General features: G+C 33.7%; 1 protein-coding gene across 1 annotated transcript in view; it reads right to left on the reverse strand.

Annotated features, from left to right (window-relative positions):
• The window catches only part of LOC142979993 (uncharacterized), a 69,331-nt gene that overhangs the window by 35,501 nt on the left and 9,966 nt on the right, over window positions 1-23,864 (reverse strand). Inside the window, exon 2 of the mRNA XM_076125250.1 lies at window positions 18,394-18,554. The gene's annotated coding sequence lies outside the window, so the exon portion shown is untranslated. The remainder of the gene's footprint in view (window positions 1-18,393; window positions 18,555-23,864) is intronic.

The following is a 23,864-nucleotide window of genomic DNA, read 5'->3' on the forward strand; positions in this document are numbered from 1 at the left end:
CACACCATCGTAAACGACAGTTATAAGCACCTTATGAATTAGCCGACGCCGCGTCTCGTCCAAGTGATTGATCACAATACTGGTAACCACATTTAGGTTGAAAACTCAGGACTGCTAGCGTTTATGGGCTGTTTTGAGTATATATGTATTATATGTTACTAAAGCTTAGGAATAGCTGTACTTGACTGCACAACGCAGGGGAGGGTTATAAGAAATGGTAGTATACAAATTTTAAGAATGTAATCACGGATTCCGAGAATATTTTATCTCAGTCGGATCAGCTCTTAGTGAAAATGGAACACACATTTTATGTTTTCGTAGAAATTGAATGCAGCAGAATAGGTGTGATATTATTTATCGTATCATACTTTTCGTGGATCTTAGAACACAAATTTCAAATCGTGAATTGTCTACATTATTATGTATCAAGTTGGACAATAATTTATAGCTTTAGGACTGTCCAAGTAATATCTGAGCGAGTGGAGTCTCTACATAACAAGTGTTAGTGGTCACGTAGTCTTAGACGGAAACGGTTCCGAGTTTCGACCACTACTAACTAACTGTAGATGTGGTCACTGACCACAGTGGCCATCGGTCATAGGGCTGTGGGAATATTAGAAGTTGTATGTGCGCGAACTGCGAATCCACACTTCCTTATTACGAGGTGTCGGTTTGTCTTAGGTAACAGCGAGAAGTTATTTGCAAAAACTATGACAGAGAAGAAAATAGGCAAAACCTATACGCATTTTTTAATTGATGCGGTGTCTAAACTTTACTTTATTTACACTATTTTTTTTCCTTTTGTCTTTGTAGCAATGGTCAAAGTGTCAGCGGCGTCTACCATCCATATGATAAGAAGCCAACAGAGAATCACAATCGTACAAGTCAATATCACAGCCGACTAATAAGAACTGGATAGGTAATCGAATCTGCGTGGGAGTGGTTGAAATCGCGTCAGTCTGAGATCAATCATGTTTTATAGAGTACTCCGGCGTGTTCCATCTAGTTTTACAGCCTATGTACTCTCTTTATGGTCCAGGGCTCGACGTGCTTTGATTTAATTTCTATCTTTTACTTGAATTGGTTTAACTTCCGTTATATAGAATTTATTTAACTGAAGGTTAAGAAGAAAAAATCGCAAATGTGTTTCGGTCGAAACATTTTTTGGGCGACCACTATTCGCTAATTATAAGTTCTAATAGAAGATTATTTTGTTCGTTTTTGAAAAAAAAATGGCATCCAATCCACCTAAATCTGAAAATTTTCAGCACAAAATCATATCATTTATTAATTTAGGTCAAATGTTGACACTTATGACAGTCGTTGCAATTAAAAGTGAAGACTTTCGTATCCTGATTACGTCGTGTTTCGTTCATTGTGAAGAATTTTTGTATACCTACACATCCAGGTAATGTTATAGCAGTCTCCCGTTTAAGATATAGCAAATATTTCAAATATTTTTTAATTTGCTTAAACACTAAACCGAAACTTGATATTTGCAATATTGCTAAACGGCTAACCATTACGCCACTAATGTTGGTTTGTTTGTTCATTGTTATAAAGCTGTATTCAGTAGTATTCATGCAATAATACCTGGCTGTTGCCTCGTATTGCGTAACGTTAGAGCTTTCCTTACTATAAACTATGTTATGAGCAATTAGGAAGACAATTTACTGTGTACTTAGCATCACGTAATTAATAAGGTAGTAGGCTCTTTGATTCACTATTGTAACTACAGGAGAGGATAAATATTAGGTAAGCAATTGTATTATGTTAAACAAGGGGTTCCCAACCTTTTCTTAGTCCGGGACCACTTTCATATTATTCTTGTAGGCAGGGACCACTGTGTAGTACATTAAAATAAAGTGTAATAATGATCCTGAAATTTTTGAATTTTAACATCATTTGCGGAACATATTTTGACTTTCACGGACCACTGGTTGGGAACCACTGTGTTAAACGGTGGAAAACGTGTATGTTTTATGCACTTCTGCCTTCATCTTCGGGTATTACAAGCGTGATTATATGTATGTATGTATGTTTATATGTAGACTCTACTGTTTGTATGTATTCGGGCTTTGCGACCCCAAGAATACATGTGTCTTGGCCTCTGACATCAAATCATAACGATAAGCTTTCAAGTTGCGTGATTGTGTTTATAAGTCAATTTGAAAGCATAGCCGGAGGTAAGCAAAGATATTCTAAGATTCTTTTATTTTAATTAACTGCAGCATTAAAAAAATAAGTACTTACTACTAGAATATTAAAGATTATTTTTTCTTTTTTCTTCCGTAAGCTTTTTACGTTACTCAAGATCTTACCTAAAAGACTATCATTATATACAGAAATGAACTATAATTAACCTCACAATGAATAAGAAAAAAAAATAACATAAAACTTTTCATCATAAAGTTTATATTATTATTATTTCTTTGTTTAACACAAGGTTGTTATAAAAATGGTAAAAGTAGACAAGTCATAATATGATTATGAAGGTGCTCACGATAATTGATGTAATGAGGAAGTTCTAAACTCTTTACTTATGTATTTATTATCTGTAACAAAATAACCACATACTATACGCAACTACATAATATATTATTATTATATTGTTATGAAATGTTGCTACATTCTTCACCCATTTTTGAAAAAGCTGGTGAATGTTATCGATGTTTATTTCCACAAAGGCAAGACAATTTAAGCACTGGACTATTTTTTCCAATTCAGTTCTTGAACGGATTTCCTTCAGGTGCAATTGTAGAGACTGTATGGCATTCTACAACACTCTGGCCCAGTGCCCATTATCAACATCGGCAAGGATAATTATTCTTTAGCCTCCCTACATATAAACGTATCCAATAAACTTTGTTAGCTGTTTTCAGTATTTTTCCTATAATTTTATCTACCGGATAGGTTATCTGATACTTATCCATAAGTCGTGAAACTAACACTATATTTAGAGATGGAAATTAAAATTAAATCATTGACTAAAGTAATTAAGTCATTGAAATCGATTTGACAATTAGATCTTGATTTAGAACGAAAATATCTATTTAACACTGATTTCTCTTATCTAGGAACCAATACCGCAATAAATTCTCAGCGGCAAAACCTAGTCTTTGTCAATCCTTTGTTGCACACCGGAAAAATATTTCTACGTTGCGCCGTTAAAAAGTGACCGGCAAGTCCTATTGATACAAGGCCGCACCCGCGTTCCTAACAATGAAGGAAATCTATCGATACCTGAGATCGTGATCGAGTATCGAGTGAGAACAAAAACTCGAGTGACAGATTGTTGTCGGCTGCAGGAAGTAGATTTGCGCTTGTGATAAATGTGGAACTATTGTTTTGTTATAATATAAGGTATGGAGTTAAACTTTTCGCTCTGGTTAGAGTTGATAGTCTACAGACCGGTCTAAGATTTTTTTTGGGTCTTTAATGACATAAATATATCCTAGAGCAACAAAGAAACATGGCTAACAAAGAAATTTGCCAATTTATCATTATTTCTTCTCAACGTACCTTAAAAAATCCATTACAGTCTCAATACTGGGCAAGGTCTCTTAAAATAAGGTAGAGGCTAAAAGCTAAATTCCCGTTAACTAAACATAATTTTACGGTATTCCAAGCCAATTTTTACATTCATTCCTCACCAGTTAACAAAACTTTTGCTCAACACCATGACTAACTAATAATAAGCGCAGATTATGACACTTGCCGTAAGCTGTCAGTGCGCAAGAATTCGGGCGCGGAGTGTCACGCCCGCGCATGCGCACAATAGACTCCGAGCCTGATTATCATCGAAAGAAACGCTCAGGCATGACAATTGAGATGAAAATTACCTTTAAGCTGTGGGACAAAGGGTGTGAATTCCTTTGATTGTAACGGACATTCCATTGTGATTGTGACTGAGCTTTTATATTGACAGTTGATGAAATCGTTCCGTGAAATGATCCAGTAATAGTTCGACAACTTAGTCTATGTTAAACTATCTTTATAACCCTAATATGCGTAATATGTAACCTATAAGTAATTGTTACATTTGTATGTTTTAGCAAATTGTAAAATACTAAAGTCATGTGTAAGCAATTGTCAGTTGACCCTAAATAAATATATAAATTAAATAAATTATGATTATGCACACAATTAAAGTAGCTGCATCAACCTAGCCACCGTCGGCCGCATAAGCCTGCGGGTTACAGAAGATCTAAATTCATAATTTTGTTTATTAAGTCGCGAACCTTACAAACAAGGCTCTCTACTAAGTGGTTGCACTATACTTAATTGGTACTCCATATAAGCGTTGCTATTTGGCGCCACAAGCTGCGTAGGTAGTTGTTGAGACAGTTTTTCGCAATATCATTTGCATATAATTTGTCTTTGTGCCTGTGTTAATGTAGGTGAACTTTCTGAGTATTCATTCAGTGCAAATTGAGCTATATATATTTATTACTTGCAATGTCTTGCAAGAAACTTGTAATTTATGTGAACAAATTATAATGCATCACGCGTATTGCGTTCTCCAATCAATTTCATCCAAAAATTACATTGAATCGTTAATAAATAATTAAAAAAGAATAATTACCATCTTTCAATTAAATTGTTCAATTACGATTTACGAAATATTAATGCAATTACGTGTGTTTACAGTTACAATATGAATGGTTTTATATATTTCATCTGTACTTGAATTCAATACGAAAACATCGATCTATTACCATAACTTTTAAACTCTCGCGTTGCATGTTTAATGTATAATAGAATACGGAATACGTTTCAGCCGTTAAGCTGGTGAATCTATTCTAATATAATTTAGGATAGCTTAGCTTAACGAAGGCTAAATTTTTCCCCAAAAATCTGCCCCTAAACAACTGAATTAGGGGCTGAAATATCTACACTTAACTCACTGGTCAACTAGTAGCTATTAATATTCCATACAACTTTTACTTGACAATGAACTCGCACAACTATAACCTCGTGGCTAACTCTCGGACTGTATTATGTATTGATCATAGATCGATTTGCTTAGGGCTGTTACGAGTTACATTCATCAATCAATACCTTTGATTTTATCTGTACCAATAAAGGTCAATATAACTACATTCTTTGAGTGCAACGAAGCTTAATAATATATGTGGGCAAAAAACGTTAATACTAATAAAAAGTAGAATATTTTATACACCTATATGTATATTATATTGCGTAGATAACTGTATTACTACATAATTAAAAAATAAACTCGCCTCCCTGAATTTGTCTGGCTGTACCCAATAACCTCAAAATAAACTGAACGGATTTTCATACAGTTTTCACCAATAGAGCGATTCCCGTAAAAGATTGTAGTGTAATTTTTAACAAATTTGGTTTTGTGTAAAATACCTTGTAAATGACAATTGTAAAAGTGAGATCTACAGTTTAGCAATAGAAATAGTTTCCTTTCATGTTTTATAATGAAATTGCAATCAATCACTATTGTAGTCACAACTATTGTACTTATAATTTTTATTATTAAGTTACTTCTGTATTTGTAAACTATTTATGGCCAGACACTGTAACGAAATGTTCTTAAAAATAAATCTTTAGATCGCAGGTTGTCTTTGATTTTGTCTTGTGACTCAAATACTTTTTAGAAAGCCTTTAATTTTTTTCCCGCGTTTGTCAGCAGCTTAAGCTATAGGAAAATAGGAATTCTTTGCTTAGGTGCTGAAACCAAAGCTGCGGAAAAAAATGTACTGAAAGAACATTTCCCAGAAAAAGGTGTCCCTTTTAAACGAGGGCAGTTTATATTTCAATAACATTCAATATATTTCTTGTTTATGGCACAGCCCTAGAACGTACTAACAATCTGCGCACGCGACTTTTGCACCGTTACTTCCGCTGCAACCGGATGTACCAAATGTGAACGGCTTTTATTAGCTGACGGCCATCGAAGTCGTGTGATCATTTTATAACGTCTGACGTTACACGCGCGAAACTTTGTAATTGTTGTCAATAATTGGCGATTGTTCCGTAAAAATACACTTAATTATGTAATAAACACGTAAGTTTTACTTCACAAATAAAAATGGCGAATAAATAAAGTATGTATGAAACGTATCATTAAAAACTTTCGAATTCTTTGCAATGCGTTGACAGATAGTAATTTGTCAAACTAGTTTAAGGTTACAATTACTTAACTCTATGATTATCTTAAATTAATCGTACATTGATCTACATAATCACATAACATTGTGCGTCATAAAAAAACCGTTTCACAATGGTTTGCCGATGTCAAGGTGACTTTTAGACAAATTGGTAGGCACTAACTTAAGATAAATTGGCTTAGTTCTAGGTAAAAAAAAAAAACGACGGATACCTACAAAATGGACCCCTTAAATGCCTTAAGCTTTAGTAACTATTTCTTTCATGGTGTTAAACATTAGAAATGATTACAGACAACCTATGTAAAGGATAATATGCTATCACTATTTAAAAACAGATTTTTTGACATTTCGTAAAAAGTAGCTCATTTTACTAATAGTCCTCTACCCTGTTAGTCAAATGACACATCAATCACGTCAATCATTGGCAAACTTTTTTCACACGTCAAAGTGATGCTGGCCCGTTAAATTGACGCATACGCAGTAGAAAACGAAAGTGTTGTGTATCTGTGTAGGTGCGTGGCCCTGACGTGACGCCTTCATACGAGAGCAGAGAATGTTCATAGTTCGTGTATTAATCATAGGTCGTTGCTTGTGGATAAAGGATTATGCGATTATCTGTTGTATTGTTATCTTTTACGTAGGTTTATGCAGAAATTCCTAGATCTAAAAGCTTAAGACTTAAATAGAAAATGACAATGAAACATCGGAGCATTTTATTATGCAGTTAAAGGGCATGGAGCTTTCAGTCTAATAGTTCCTTTTAATGGGTCCCTGATAAACTACTTGACATTTTATCAACACATGAGTTAGTCCAACATGTGTTTCGGCTAAAATTATGAAATACAAGTTGGCATATTTCAAGAAGGTTTTAAAGTAGTTACCACAATTCCATGGAAGTTAATTGATAAGCGAAATGAGAATACTAACCTCCTTTAGTTAAACAAAGACAAGAGTTTTAATGACTGTAGAAATTAATGTCTTGTTTGCATATTACGTGTTCATAACATAATAATGGATGGACTGATATTCTATTATGTATGACTGATATAACTTCGATGTTATTTGATTGACAGCTATTGACTTCTGTCAAATTATGATCAGTGAAAGTAGCGATTGATTAATTTTATAAACGACTGGTTAAGTATTAGATCAATTTAGTTTGAGATAAATATCGCGGTGTTTGATAGCTTGAAAGGGTCTTTTAATTTTAGAGAGTTTATAATAGACTAGCTGACCCGCGCAACTTCGCTTGCGTCACCTAAGAGAATTGGTCAAAATTTTCCCCGTTTTTGTAACATTTTTCGTTGCTACTCCGCTCCTAATGACCGTAGCGTGATGTTATATAGCCTATAGCCTTCCTCGATAAATGGGCTATCTAACACTGAAAGAATTTTTCAAATCGGTCCAGTAGTTCCTGAGATTAGCGCGTTCAAACAAACAAACAAACAAACAAACAAACAAACTCTTCAGCTTTATAATATTAGTATAGTATAGATTTGTATTTTTTTCTAGCCCAAGAGAGATTATTATGAGCCATACTTTAGTGTAGATAAACCAACGAATTGGTCTTGGTCAGAAACGTAAAAAGACTAGACTCTATTATTTTAACGGAACGATTTTAAAACAAATAAATAATTATAAATTTAAAATAAACTTTAAAAAATAACATACATAAAATAGATGTTTAAATAAAAAAATAATTTTCCGCTACACAACTGCAATAATAGTCTACGGTACACTGACTTTTCCTGTCAAATTATACATACACACGTCTAAAAAACGTCTAATATAATAAGACAAGATCATGGCAGCCTTGGATTCGTTTCGGAAGGAAACCTTGCCAATGACATTCACCAGTTTTAAATCTATGTAACAAGTAACTATCCTGTACAACTAATACCAGTGTAATTTGTTGTAATCTATACTAATATTATAAAGCTGAAGAGTTTGTTTGTTTGTTTGATTGTTTGTTTGTTTGTTTGTTTGTTTGAACGCGCTAATCTCGGGAACTACTGGTCCGATTTGAAAAGTTCTTTCAGTGTTAGATAGCCCATTTATCGAAGATGGCTATAGGCTATATATCATCACGCTACGATCAATAGGAGCAGAGTAACAGTGAAAAATGTTACAAAAACGGGGAAAATTATGATTATCTTAAGTGACGCAAGCGAAGTTGCGCGGGTCAGCTAGTTTGTAAGTAAAGTCAACGGAAGGAAATGTTTTAATATGCAGTTATCTGATCGTACATGTGTATTTCATTCCTTATGTACGAAGGTTAATTCTTATGTACTATTTATTGATGGATTTTATTACTGTAGGGAAACAGGATGTTTTCTTTTTGAAGGGCAGGGTAGTGCAGTCGCTTTATGAGTCATCTCTCACGTGATTAAAGAATTAGTAACCTTAGATAGGTAACCACCCATATTTCAATATTTTCTTTTAACATTTTTGGTAAGTAGGCTTCATACCACGTGTAATATTAGTTATTAGCTAATTAGTCATGCAACGCAAAGTTTTAAAGCTATAAATATTTTACCCATTTTTCACAACTGGTTTTAGTATTCAAAACGATGAGCAACGATACATCTTAGGAATGTGTTAAAAGTGGTCAGTATTGCATATCAGACAAATAGTAAAAGATAAAGCAAGCGAATCTCCAGCGCTCTATATCAGTGAAAATATTTCTTAATGATAGTTGTTAGTATACTTATAGTAATTCTGTTGTTAATAATTTTCTCCAATTTCACCTGATTATCTAATAGTTATCGCACTTAGACGTTTGTAAAGTAATAGATAATGTACGGTGCTGTGAGGAGATAAAACCTACTTTTATTATAATGGCGGGATATTAGTTTAAATGTAGCAATCCTGTAGATTTCAGCTAATATAAATAAGGAATGTTTAGTTTCTTTAGTTACTTCCTTACAGATACTTTTAAGTATCATGTTTTGTATAAATTACTGATGTTTTGCCTCGGTGTTTTCAGTCTAGGGTTGTAATTTTAATACTTAACTGCAATACGTTATAAATTACTGTGGTATTTAACCGTATTCACTTATATGTTCACAATAAAAAATTGTTTATATTTCAGTCACCAAGAAAAATACGATCTTTTGATACTATAGTATTTAGGGTTCGATATAATTACTTCAAAGGATCAAAATCAAAATGAAATCATTTATTCATTTAGGTCAAATGCTGACACTTATGATAGTTAATGATACAGAGAGTGAATTTACCAATTAACAATTTTCCAATTAACAATTCCTGATAGTAGACAGTATGGTCATGTCGACATTCCAGTATAACTTGCCTTCACATAACACTCTCGCTGAACCGGCCGCGTCCCGCGAAAACTCAGGAAACTCACACTATCGTACTAAACAACATACTCAATACTTTCCACAATTACTTGCCGTTCTCAATTCGTGTGTCTTCTCCGTAGAAAGCGAGTTGTGCAACAGATCACCGGCAAACATTACAGAGACATTATACAATCAATTTGGCGCGATTGCCACAGCTTGTCAACTGTAGGTGCGGTCACTAGTGCTCAAGCTAATCGTATGTAACACGGTCGTAAGATTGATCTAGGTGATGTGTGATTAATGTGTTATTTGACTTATTTGGTAATACTCTCGAATATGTGCGAACTGACTATATAATGACCTGCATATTGATATATGCAAGTTTGTACAGATGAGCTGCTATATTGTGATTACCTCTAGATGCGATTTCGTCTTTTGGTTCCCTACGCTGCCTTCACACGGAGTAGTATCTTACTCTGACGGTTCTTATTTTTTGTAGGATCCGGATCAATAGCAATTTTATATTTCTATATACACGAACGTTTGGTTTTAAGATCCTAAAACCGAATGTTGGTGTGAACGCAGCCTTACTCCGCAAATGCATTTTGTCTAGTGTTAATGTACACAATGAGCTCTAACTTTGTTCAAATGATTTGGTCTCCAATTAAAGGCTTTACAGCAAGCATTGTATCTGAATTTCTAAAGCAGGAAATTTTCCAGTGAATAAACGTGCACTGAACAAAGTATCCAATCGTCTGAATACCAAAAAGTGTAAAATAAAAGTGTACCTAGACCAGTTAACTGAATATTTCGTTGCACGAGATGTGTTGCGTGACATTGATGATATAACTATACAGTCTGATACAGCCAGTAAACTGAACATTGACTGAAAATACCCAGTTACTATTAACACGCATACACTAAAATGTACAGATTCATTTTGATGAGATGAGATGCCTGATGTATTTTTTAAGTAAGCTTTTTATCAGCAAATTGTTTGGGCCATTTAAAATTAGAGGGGTTAGGCCTTCGATGTCTTAAATTTATGAAGTAGAAGTACGGAATACGCTAGGATTGAGAACTTCTCTCCAATTTAAATATTGTTAAAAGAACTTTCAGGCATACAAAGTTTCCTCACGATGTTTTCCATCGTGAATTTAGTAAGTATCAAATACATATATTTGCGGAAATACATATGACTTGAAAAATACAAGTACATACTATATGCAACGGGATGTAGATGACTATGTCTTTACTTGTTATTTATAGCATTGCTTATTTTTAACATGATTAGACTATAATTTTGTTAAATCTTAATGTTATGCTTTAATGTAATTTAGGCAATTGGACATGCTACGTAAGTAGAGTTAAAGTGTATCAAGGCTAAGTAGACAACGTGCGTATTTTACGCTCAGTAGTTTCAGCGAAACATATATAAATAAATGCACATAATGTCACACTTCGTTAATTTATGAATTTTAAGACTATTTTGGTTCTTATAAATCATATTACGCCTGTTATAACTGAAGGTGCAGGGAGAGGAGTGTGAAATACATTTACGATTCGCCATAAACGATATAAGGCCTATGTAATAGCGGGCGAGGTTAATGCCATTTACCAAGCACGTCACCAATATCTGGGCTACTATTGAGTCATATACTTACTGATATAAGATTAATAGTATTTTGTTCGACCCAGGAATCGAGCCTAAAATCTCATACTTAGCAGACAGATATCATACCGACCACGCTGTATAAACAGTCGTGGTGTTTTTATTTTTAGTAAGTTTAAACCAAAATAACATCTACGACAAGCTGCTGATTTCAGCAGTCGTGAGAAATTTTCATTATAATTCTTTGTTATACTTCAGATAATAGGTACAATGTCGACAGCCTGTAGCATTGGAAAAGTTAACTATTTCACTCGAAACTCGTCTACTTTTCAATAACCGTAACACTTTCGGAATGGTGATACCGCGTTTTCGTTGATAAGATATTTAAGTGTAGCTCATTCGAGTTGCAATCACCTAAAATTATCGCCTAATAGTAATAACAGTGCTTTGGATAGCAGAGGAAAACTTTCTTTCATTTCAAAATTCAATTACGTTGTATTGCTTGCAAATTGGTTGTTTCAGTAAGTGCTAATGAGTTGGGTTCACTTTCGCCTCGAGTGTAGACAGCGCCCGTACTCGGTACTTGAGGTAACTTGAGTGACTTGTTCGTCTAGTTGGTTCGTTTGACGAGTTTAACTGTTATTACCGAATACGTAATTGAATAATTGGATAGTATTTGCAGTTTAAATTTGTTCATTAACGAGTGTATGAATATTACTGCTTGGAATTAAAGCCAATAATAAGATTATTTATTGATAATTTTGGTTAAAAATATTACTTCTAAAAATGTAAAAGTTACGGAAATAAAATTAAAAAGTTTGAGGAAGAATCCCACAGTGCGGTCATCATAAAGTCATGAGTCAAAGTTCGCAGCCATAGCTCTTCGGATTCAAATCAACATAACTATTTACAAACATAAAAGTAAAAGGCAAATCTAATGATACGTAACAGTTCACTTATTGACACGTTACGCAGTCAACAGATGAGTAGATCACGCCGCCATATTTGCGATTTCACTGAATACAAACTATTTTTGCAACTGGCCATTTTATTTTAATTTAGAACTTGCTAATTTGGTGTTCACGGCTGTGACGTTGCACCCGCGTGACAGTTTATGTAGTAAATGGCGCCAAACTTATGTCACGTTTGACATTAAGTCTATGGAAACTAGACACGTGAACAATTTAAGCAATAATTTAGCACCTTACTTCAAAATTAAGGGATAGAAGAGTCTATTTTAATGTCGCCACCTATTTTTGAATAGAAAATATAATATTTGTCAGATTAAAATTATTGAGCCATTACTTAGCAATATTTTTAATATATTAATCATTATTATTAATGTTTTCATAAATGTCTGGTAATATAATTATGGTAACCACATTAAACTTTGCTTAAAATCATTTTGGAACTAAGGTAATTGCAGTTTAATTTTAGCGAAAAGTTTTTAAAGAAAATGTCAATACATCCTCCTGATACAGTATTAGTATGTTCTTCTTAACGCCTTTGAATAAAAATGCAAAACGTTTTAAAGAAACTGCATTATAATGATATCGATTAATGTGTATTTACGAGAATTGCTTTTGAATGCGATTAAGAATATCTATTTATGATGACAGTAAAATATTATTATTATTCACGTGCTAACATACTACCCGTTATGGTTATTAGATAAGTAATTATTTACCCAAGTAGTACCTAGACAAACGTTCTCTATAATCCAGGAAACTAAGAGGTAATTGCATAAACTAGACAATCTTAAATGGAAAATAAAACGGGCAACAATTGATTTATTCACCTGAAGTTTGAAAGTCTGAAAACGACAAAAAGCATTCATGAAGAAGTTGACAACACTCTTTTAATTAGTTAACAACATTTTAGTGGTAATAAAATTACGAGCGAAGATAATCTTTTTCCTATTAGCCATTTATTTTACCGTACCATTAAACAGCTTTAGTGGCCAGTGTCGTTGACCATAGTACTTCGAAAGTTGTGTTGCCATATTAAGTAAAACAGCTTAACTTTCTGGTGTCCTGCACAACATTACCGAACTTTTTGCACGTTTCTCCATTTATTGACCATAGACAATCGGGAATGTGTAAAGATGGTCTTCTCGAAAGTTGTTTGGCAATTATTTAGATACTAAGGTTAGATGTAATAGCTTACTATTTAAATGATTGAAGCAATTAAAATCGACATTGACTGTTTAGAAATATTGGAAATAATGTTTTTTTATTTAATTACAATTACGGGTTTTCTTTTAGTAGATACCTCTCATTCTACATTTTAAACGTATGGCAAGACGTTGTTACGTTTACGATTTTTGTTAAAAAATAACAAATTTAACAAAAATCAAGAAACCACAATAAGTAATTTGCCTATTGAAATTCAAAATTTAATGCTTACGATCTTTATTAAAAGGAATCCGAGTGTGAAATCTTAACTCATGTTTATTTTATATTACGTGGTACTTTAAAACTGTTGAATAAACTTCACAAACAGAATGTGCACACTAAGCCTTTATAATAGGAAGTAACAAGTACAATCGACTGAACGTCTCAAAACCAGCGATTCACTTTCGCTAGACATCTTGTTTTATTTCAAATCCATTAAAGAATACTGTTACTCTTTATTAACTACAGTTCATTTACCTTTTGTGTTATGAACAAAAAACTGTGACCAAGTGACGGAACTAACGGATTCTTCTTCTTATCGTATGGTTAGTGCTAGTGTCAATGTTGTTCAAGCCATCCGGAAGGCTTTTGACATGACTTAACGACTGCTATCTTAGTAAACAACAACCGGGACCGACTCTTAACATGCCTTCCAAAGCACGGAGACGCTCAGTTCAAATGTGACTTTACGGTCACCCATCTATGTAATGACCGCACCAAGGGCTACTTAACCCGCAGACCGTTTACCGACCACTGAGCGCAACTGGCTATGGGCTAACGGATTGATAAATTTTTATTTCACTGCATAATGTTAGTGGTCGCCAAATTTGTCGCGATTGCGATTTTTGCTCAACTAGTTATAAATTAATTTAAGTAGTTCGAGGTCGACTGCTGTAAGTTTTTTGGCTTGCATTTAGTATGGTCAAGTTATTTAAATTCATGTTCATACTTATATCACAAATACTGTCTGTATTTCTGACTTTATTGTGACGGTTATAGAACACAAAAGCCATTAATACAATTTAGCCTGGAGATAGTTGGAGGCATAAGGTCTATTAGGCTTACTATTTATTACTGGTTTTTAATTTAATTTCGGCTGTCAGGGGCCTTAAATACGATGTAAAAGCTTGGACGTGAGTAGAGCCTAGTTTAAAAACCTAGGAGCAAGTTTAGCTACAGGTTTTGTTATAGAATATTATTTTGTTATATACCTGTGTCGGCCTGTCTCGTTCTTTATGAGTGTCTGGTGATAACAATAGCCGTAGTTTTTGCGTGCCCCCGAGGCTCAGACGCTTCGGTCAATATCACTAAGCCGTTATCTGGATATAAAATGTTTTATAGATAGTTAGACTTTTTTGATAGTGAACTAAGAACTAACCTGTATGTGCATATTTGCAAACAGATTACATTAGTATAACATGTAATACGTTTAAATAAAATTTTCAGTAACCATACATTTTGGTCTTACAACATCCCGTTCTTATATTATAAACTAGCTGACCCGCGCAACTTCGCTTGCGTCACATAAGAGAGAATGCGTCATAATTTCCCCCGTTTTTGTAACATTTCTCGTTGCTACTCCGCTCCTATTAGTCGTAGCGTGATGATATATAGCCTATAGCCTTCCTCCATAAATAGGCTATCTAACACTGAAAGAATTTTTCAAATCGGACCAGTAGTTCCTGAGATTAGCGCGTTCAAACAAACAAACAAACAAACAAACAAACAAACTCTTCAGCTTTATAATATTAAGTATAGATGTAAAATCCTATCAATTTTTTACGGTTTTACAGTTGAACTACAGTATCGATTTTGAAGAAATTTAGCATAGAGATATACAAAGAACCGAGTTCGAAAATAGGCTTGTATAATTTCTAAAACCAATCTCTGAGGCTAAAAGAAGGGGAAGTGCACTTTCAAGTGTGCACAGTTGCGTAGGACAGCTAGTTTCTTTATAAAAGTTCCTTTAGGAAGTACTACATCCTCATTAAGATATCTCATTGCTGATGACCAGTAGTACACTCCTTACATCCGTTTTATAAAATCTGTTGACATGCCATGTGCAGAGGACATCTGGTCGTGCAGGTACAGGGCAGGTATTCCGGTTTGCAGTTTCCTGGCCCATGTTGCTGCTTTATAGTACTAGTGAAAATATTTATGGCTGGATTGAATTCAAACTAGACACACGAGTTCGTATTGGTAATATATTTCCTATAAAATATATTATTCCGGAAAATTATCGGTTTAAATTCAGTTATTGGATACAAAATTTTTTTTTTTGCGATCGTACTAGGGTGTGAAATATTTTTTTGCCCTGGTAATATTTATTAGGCACTTATGCTCTATTGCAACACCACAGTGTCATGTAAAAGAGGCCCTTGCCTTAAACAGTCAAGAACTTCTTTAATAAATTCCTATTTAAGCATGTAAGTAACGATGACCCACATCCCAACTCGCTGTCGATGCAATTCACGAGCAAATATTGTCATACACAAGCAATTATTTCGCTGTGTTTATTTTAAATTCTGCTTTCGATCGCCTTTCTCGATCACGTAACGTTACTTAACCCGCAAATGATAGCCCGTGGGTTGGTCGATACGACCGGTTGAAAAAAATGCCTTTTAACAAAATATTTGTGATAAACTCAGTAGCGAGAGTCGGAATTATGTAAAGGCAGAACGGGTTGCGTGTAGGAACTGGGTCGGCGAGCTTTCCAGCGAAGGTCCATGCCCTCGTACGGAACCACCGCCTGAATGCTTTACGATCCTATGCATACCTCAGTATTGCATAGCACAGTGCTAAGAGCTCTAATGTTGTTGCCCAAGCTATGAGGCTCGCAGTAACGAGAGGTGCGTCAAATTCACTCGAAGGCCGTGATGGTTCACCCATGAATGATGTTCTAAATACCGTGGAGCGTATTAAAATAATTCGCCGTGTTATTATGTATTTAATATCACTATAAATAAATAATTTGCCGTGTTATTAAGTAGTTAAGCCCTTGGTGTCCAGTCACTTAGCATAACTGCCAATGTCGGTAAATTACAAAATTGACAAAACTAATTAACTTTATAATTTTACTATTTTGTAAAACCACGTCGATAAAAACTTTAGCAATAAATATACAGACTTACCCTAGAACGTAATAAACCATAATTCTTTACTATCATCTTCACATAATTGACAAGACACACGGTCACATTATTTCCCCACAATCTATAATTTTATCACTTTGCAGTTCCTGCAAGTGTATGCAAGTGTCTGTGTTATGGGACACACCCAGTGTCCGGCACTTTCGCCGCGGTCTCACGGTGCATAATACAAGTGATCAGTTGCGCCCGAGGCGGGTCCCGTGGACCACACGCGTGGACGTGACGGTACAGTACCCGTATTAAAGGGTTAAACTCCTTATTTTGTATCGAGGAATATTTTTATATAAATACAGGGTATTGAAATGATTGGCTGCGAGAAATTGAAAGAACTAAGAACAGGTTGCATGGAATTGACAGTATCGGGTATATGTTGCGATTTTTTCATAACTGTTTTATGAACGTAAGTATAATGAAGTTAATTTAGTGCCTATTTTTATCTATTATTCTATTGAATAATGTGTCAACTTATTTTCAAACAAGAATACTGGCTGACCTAAATCACGCAACAATTTCTCATGACATCGCATCTGTCACACGTCCAAGACCTTGGCCATTGTAGTCAAGGACGGCAATCACGTCCACCGGAAACAACGCCGGAACAGCCCCATCACTCTGACACCCGCCATTTTATCCGCCATAATTGCAAAAAAACGCGGGAAAACTAGTGCTGTCAACGTACCGAGTTTCATAATCGATCCGTTGTTAATACTGTTACTTTGTTACTGTAATCTGTTAATTGTTGTTTTGTAATAAACTGTAGTAACTAAAAACGTGTTGTTGTGTGATTGGTGTGAATGTTTAACCGTGAAGTTTTGAAATAAGGATTTTTTGGCAATCGATTTCGACATTGTTTAAATTTTAGTTAACTTTGCAAATAACTAGTACAATTACGTTGAACGAATAAATGTTATCGTGATTGTTTATGCCTATTTCTTATGTTGAAATTGTCTTGTGTGAATTTAGGCTGCTGACAAAAATTGTCGCGAAAAAACCTTAAGAAAGGTTGTACAAGTTCACGTGAAGCCGGATGTGTGAACCGGTATACAAGAGGCCTTCAGTCCGGTAGCTGTCATATAAAACGACGTTATGTAATATCGTTACATGTGGCCGAAATTCGATAGGACGTTTTTTATGTCTGGTTTTGAAGATGAAACTTTTACGTACAGTTTCAATATACTTCCGAATTTTATATACAATTTATTTTGCAGTCTCCAACTTATTTTTTAACATTTTTTTATTCCCTAATCTATCTCTATCATCTAATCTATCATGAGAGGAAAACTAGAATATCAAGCTGTGAAAAAAAAGATATAGTTACGCCTATACTGTAATAATAATGTACATGATATATGTACTTTGCGACATAGACGAATAAAGCAGAGATGCATAGAGACACAAAAATAATTCAACTATTCCTATCTCAATTCAAAGACTATCTCTTTTCAAAGGCTGTATTTACGGCCTAACAGACAGTTGTTAGGAGTCATCAATCTAGCCACTATTGCATAAGTATCTTATATAACTTGGCCACAGAACTCCGGTCACATATTTCACGCCCACACTCTTCAGTGAGCCTATTAAATATACGATTTATTATAATAATTTCTTTAATACATGACGTCGGTCATTGATTATATTTCTATCATTTTGATGGCATTTTTGAGATAAACATATTTTTCTGATTATAAAATAGGATTATGAAATGATATTTGGAGAAAGAATAAGGTATAAATAATGACCTAGTACTAGACATAAGACTTAAAAGCAATGATTTTTTAATACAAAAATATTTACATTTTTAAGTTAACTCTAATGAGAAAGACTAACTAAGCGCCAAATATGAATGTGACATGTTTTTCAGCACTTCAGACTATTATTTTCTTGCTTATGTTATTAATTTCCATACAAATACGGTCGTAGGTTAAAAACGAAACTAAGTTAGTCAAAACTAAATCCAGATCCTATGTGAATTTGAAAAAGATCCTTGGTACTATAAAAAAATCTACTTACCAAGGCAATACAGCCGAGTTGTAGAGTGTTGTCCAATGTATCCGGGACACAGAGCACTACACTTTAGTCGATTCTCACAGATATTGTTACTAACAAGACGATTCTAACTAAACACTTTTAACATTGCACAGTCAGCGATGTTTCTCAAACTCCTTTGTGTTCTGAAACAATAAAAAAAGAAAATTAGCTCATAATAATTTCAAACTAGAGAAGCCATACTTAAAAAAATTGTTGAATTAAGAACATTCTCCTTTTTAAATCGGTAAAAAAGTATTCTAATTTTAATAAAATCAGTGTTTTATTATGACCACCAAAGCAGGAATGGCGTAAAAATAAGAATGGCGCCGTCTAGGACTCTACTAATTAAAATGTCTCAATGAAATCTAAAATATTGTACTACTTTATAGTTAAATACAATACCAACAATGCAGCAATAATTCACGTACATCTCATTCACAGTCAGTCATAAAATATCAATCATAAATAACGGTACTAACCACAACATGATTAAAAGCAAAACAAGATAATTCGACAAAATGTAAGTACGTGAGAAATTCCATTATAGCTTTTTGTTCATAATATGATTGCTGAGTAATTCCCATGATAGACAGTAAGTGTAATTGAAATCGGTATCGATACAGTTTAGATCGTAATCGATTAGAATTCCCATCACTACCGCTGTGGCTTTGCTTTTAAATTAAGTTGTAAATTATATGGCTTTTGGTAATGTAATTTTAAAAAGGTAAAAAAGTAACAGAGTTTAAAATAATAGTTTTTTTTTGGTTAACCTGTTTGATTTAAGGCTTTGAAATACAAATAGGTATAAAATATTCTCTTTGGTATACCGGATGCGGTTTGAATAGTGAATGAATCATTACTTTATAGTAGTTGCACGACAAGAAATTACGTTCTATTGGATACGTATGTAAAATAGATAATTTAGACGCAAAACGTTTATAGAAATAATATCTATTATTGCACTAAGTAAAGCGTAGAGCAATAGAATTGTCGTTTGGGTAAAGATCAGTTGAATATTGTTTTTTATTTATCACCTGAATTTTGAAAAAAAAGTCCCCTGCTGTTGTTTGGAATTCAATTATTTATTTGTATAGTAATAGCATTGTAGCTAAAAATACTTTCGAAGCTAAATCATGGGAATCAAAGTTAGGCGAATCATCACCAGAGCATATACAAAAAAATGGTGTTAATACGTCAATTAAGGTTAGAGAATGTATTTATTTGCTAATATGTAATCGAGAAATAAAAGCTTAAGCAATATTTGTATGTTCTAAATTCCTATTACGAATGATGATGTGATTTTAATGCGTCGAAGTGTTGTCAATAAGCCAATAAGCCACCATTATGTCGAACACGTGGAAAAACCCACCACTCGTAAATTATTTACTCTAACATCAACTTCTCACTTGGACGGCAAAGGCATAAATCTTTCTGCCAATAATGTCGTGTTAACCAGTCCTACCGAGGAGGTTAATTTAAAAAATATATAATGTTAACGACATTTGTTTTTTATGAGTCATGGATCGATGTGCTACCAAAAATATGGGTATTAGTGTAAATATTTTGCTGAAATTACACTTTTAAATTAACGTTTTTTAATAGAACACAAGTACATGTATACATGCATACATTCATTATATCACGCCATTTTCCTATAGGGGTAGGCAGAGACAAAAGAAATACTTGGTACAATCCTTACAAACTTCCCTTGCCCATGCACACCCGTACAACTTGTTGTATAGGACTGCCGCCGGTTACGAGTACATGTATCTATGAAGAAATATATTTTAAGAATAAAACACTATAAGATTGAATAGAAACTGAGGTGTTAGCTCAGACTTAAGCCAGATCCGGTTTGAATCATCTACCTAGAGTACATTTATTCAACCTGAACTTATTTCCACACGTACTGTCAGTCAAATTTATTCTTTTTACAGCAAAAACTATCTGACATTATCTTTAAACTTGTTTTCCTTTTTAGGAAGAACAAGAGCGGCTATATTCCTTATTTCTAGACGTTTGATGAACGCAATGATATCCACGGTCATTGTACCAAAACACTTGCAAGTAGTGTTGGCGAACGAAGCCACAATTGTCAAACAAAATAATATTATTTTAGGACGATGCGTCAAGATATCTGACATTAAGTTGTTTTTTTTTTGGGGTGCATAAAGGTTATATTACACAAATTATTGTGTTGTTTTTTTTTTGTTATGAGTCAGTTTTAAATTATTATGAATCATAGTTTGAAAATTTGATTTTTAAATTTAGAGGAATGTCTGTCTATTAGTTTTTTAATGAGAAATGTTATATTAGCATGAAAGTCGTAAAAACCATTTAACGAACTTTACTTTACTTCATATTTCGTTTTAATGGAATCTTGTAAATTATGAAAATGTTATTAAACACTTTAATAGATCTTCATTTAGTATATTCCTATAATATTTATAAAGTTCATACAAGCTCTAAAATGTAAAAAAGAATAAAACTGCTCATTAAACACCAGCCTGTATACAAATCCTTTACAAACAAAACACCCTGTATATGACTAAGTACATAACTAAGTGTGTAGTAAACACATCATTAAGTTAACCTTTTAACTAACAAGTATGTTGGGGTCGAGGGCCAGTATGACTGATTTAAACGGCTACATACTTAGGCTAACTGCTCTATGGTATTTGATTTTGGACTCTAAGCTTAGTACTCAATACTTATGAGTCTTTTCTTCTTTGTCTTGCCTTGTCTTTGGAAATGATCAGCATAACAGGTTTTCCTACTTTAATTCATGCTGTTGAGAGATTTGGCTGGCCTCAGGCCTGACATCAAATCTCTTTGGGTATTCAATACTTATGAGTACTATTACTGTCCCATTGTTAAACAAAAGTTTCCTCCTATAATTATTGAGGGGTTAGGAATTCTGTTCGTTGAATTCCCGTAAATTGTATGACAATAGTTTTGATTACTTTCTCTGTTATATTTTCGAACTGTAGTAGAGTCAGTCTGCATTTTGTTCCTTTTTGAAATCGCACTCAAGAAATTGTTTTGTATGTAGGCACAAATCTAATGTACAATAGTATTAATTAAATTATTCAAAAGTAGTCTAATAAAGTTGAAATTTTATTGAACAAAGCATTAAACATTTACGATACAATTTGCAATTAGGCTGGACAACATTGAAGTGCAATTTACAATATTTAAATACATGGACCGTTTTGCTCATATACCGGTCACGAGTTCAAAACAAAATAACCATAAATACATTAAATACTTATTTTATTAAACAGTATTTATGCTAAGTTGGGAATTTTCCAGCCAGTGTTATTGCTATTTGTGTTCTTGTTAATAAATTCCTTGGTATTAAGGTTAGGATATTGTAAACTGGTGATTATGGATAATTACAACTAAGTATTTGGGTCAACTAGACTTCTACAGCGAAGTAACTTGAAATCAGTTACTTATCGATATCGTATAGTGAAGGATTTCTCAATTGTATAACTCCTTTGTTTGGCTTTCAGCTTGTGACATTTACCGACCAGCTACAAAAAAAAAACAAAATATCTATGTAAAATCATGGTATCATAATCGATTCGTGAATTACAAATCGATAATTCGTTATAATCAATTATATCGATTGTAAAGGTACATCGACACAACGCGAGACGCCCGAGTAGCCACGAATTCGCATGTTGCAAGTTAGTGTTGCGTATTCTGCACTAGATGCATGAGCTTATTAATTCGCTGATGCGTCGAATTGCAACCGTTGCGAAGTCAGAATGTAATTGATTGGCAAATTGATGTGAATTATTCATTTTTTACTCGATATTAGCGTGAATGGGAACTTGGTAATGTTTATTTTTGATTTATTTTCGTACGTACTGTCATAAATTTTCGTAAAAAAAATATATTTAGAACTGTAAACTTCAGCCTACAATAAAAATAAAATGAACTAGTCTGCATCACTAACTTCATTTAGTGTGCTCCTAGCTAATATTAGTCAGTTTGTCAAAGAGTTTACATAATACAATTTACACCCAAAACCTTCGACCAGTAAACTGTCTAATAGCCTTTTTAAGCTTTCCATCACGTGAACCTCACAAGGTCGTCTCAATTCTACAAACATTACGTCAATCACATCACTAGACATTAGGTTCGAATTTTAAAATGTCACCAGTTGGCGGCCTCGTCACGATACCGCTGACCCAGTGCTGCCACCTGTTAACCGATTTTACGTAATTCGTACCAACGTAATAGTGTGGACATGACTTAAGAAATACGCTAACTAAACTATTACGGCGCGTGCCGTATCTTACTTTCGTCATTCTTGTTAAAAATAACCCTTATCTATGATATGACAACATTAGTCACATTTTTTAATAACACAAATGACATTTTTATTCCACAATAAAATAAAAAACGTAGGTTATTTAAACAGAAAAATAAGTAACAAAGGGTATAAAAATTCTTATGTATAAAACCACTAAAACTATTGTGGTTAATACCTAATAAGTGTGGTATTTCGGTAATATATACTCTTGTTTACATAATGTCAATAATGAATAGACGTTGACAGACTATTGCAATTCTTTAAAATCGTAGAATTTCGACATCAAATATTAAAATTGCAGTTTTGTTATTTCAAACATTTAGTCAGAAAATCGACAACATGATGAGAAGACGCCCATAACAAAATAAAAAGCCATGATTATATTTTAAATCTAAATTTGGATTTCCATTTGGTTATAACTAGTTTTGGAAACTAGAATTCTATCAATATTTGTTCGTTTTTCTAAACTAGATATTGCGCAGTTTCGTTACCTATTCATAGACTCAACGGTCGTATAAATTTAAAACTAAGGTGAAATAAAGAACTATTAAGAATATAGTAATATTTTAAACCACTACTAAAATTGGATGCGCATCTGTGGTGGGTAGCAGACAGACAGTGTTTTTCCTCTACCTATAGCTAAACCACCGAACTTCTCTTGATGAAAGACGAATTTTGCACTGAGGTTAGCATAGTTGTAGTTGAAAGTCAGAGGTCAAACAAAGTTGATTTGTTTTGCAAACCTCAACCCTTATGAAACATTTTATATTTGACGAAAATGATATGACAGTGATGACAGTTACTTTTTGCCATCTGATGTTTTTCGACACTTGACACACGTCCGGGAAATGAAGGTGGACCACATGGCATGTTAAACCTTCTTGTTTACTATAAAGTCTATAAACTGGTTAGCGCGTCACAAGACAGATATCCCTGTATCTAATACTCTCAAAAAGTAAAACTACGAGTATAATTAAGTATATTGATCAAGATTTAAATTGAAAATGTAACACATTAAGCTTAGTTTAATAAGAATTTATGAACTTGATAATCAATCATTATTCCCAATTTCTATTTATTTTCGTTTAATATCTAGTCCCCAACCCGCACTTGGCCAGCGTGACGGACT

Source organism: Anticarsia gemmatalis, chromosome 2 (genome assembly GCF_050436995.1).
Source record: "Anticarsia gemmatalis isolate Benzon Research Colony breed Stoneville strain chromosome 2, ilAntGemm2 primary, whole genome shotgun sequence".
In the NCBI taxonomy this organism is placed as follows: domain Eukaryota; kingdom Metazoa; phylum Arthropoda; class Insecta; order Lepidoptera; family Erebidae; genus Anticarsia; species Anticarsia gemmatalis.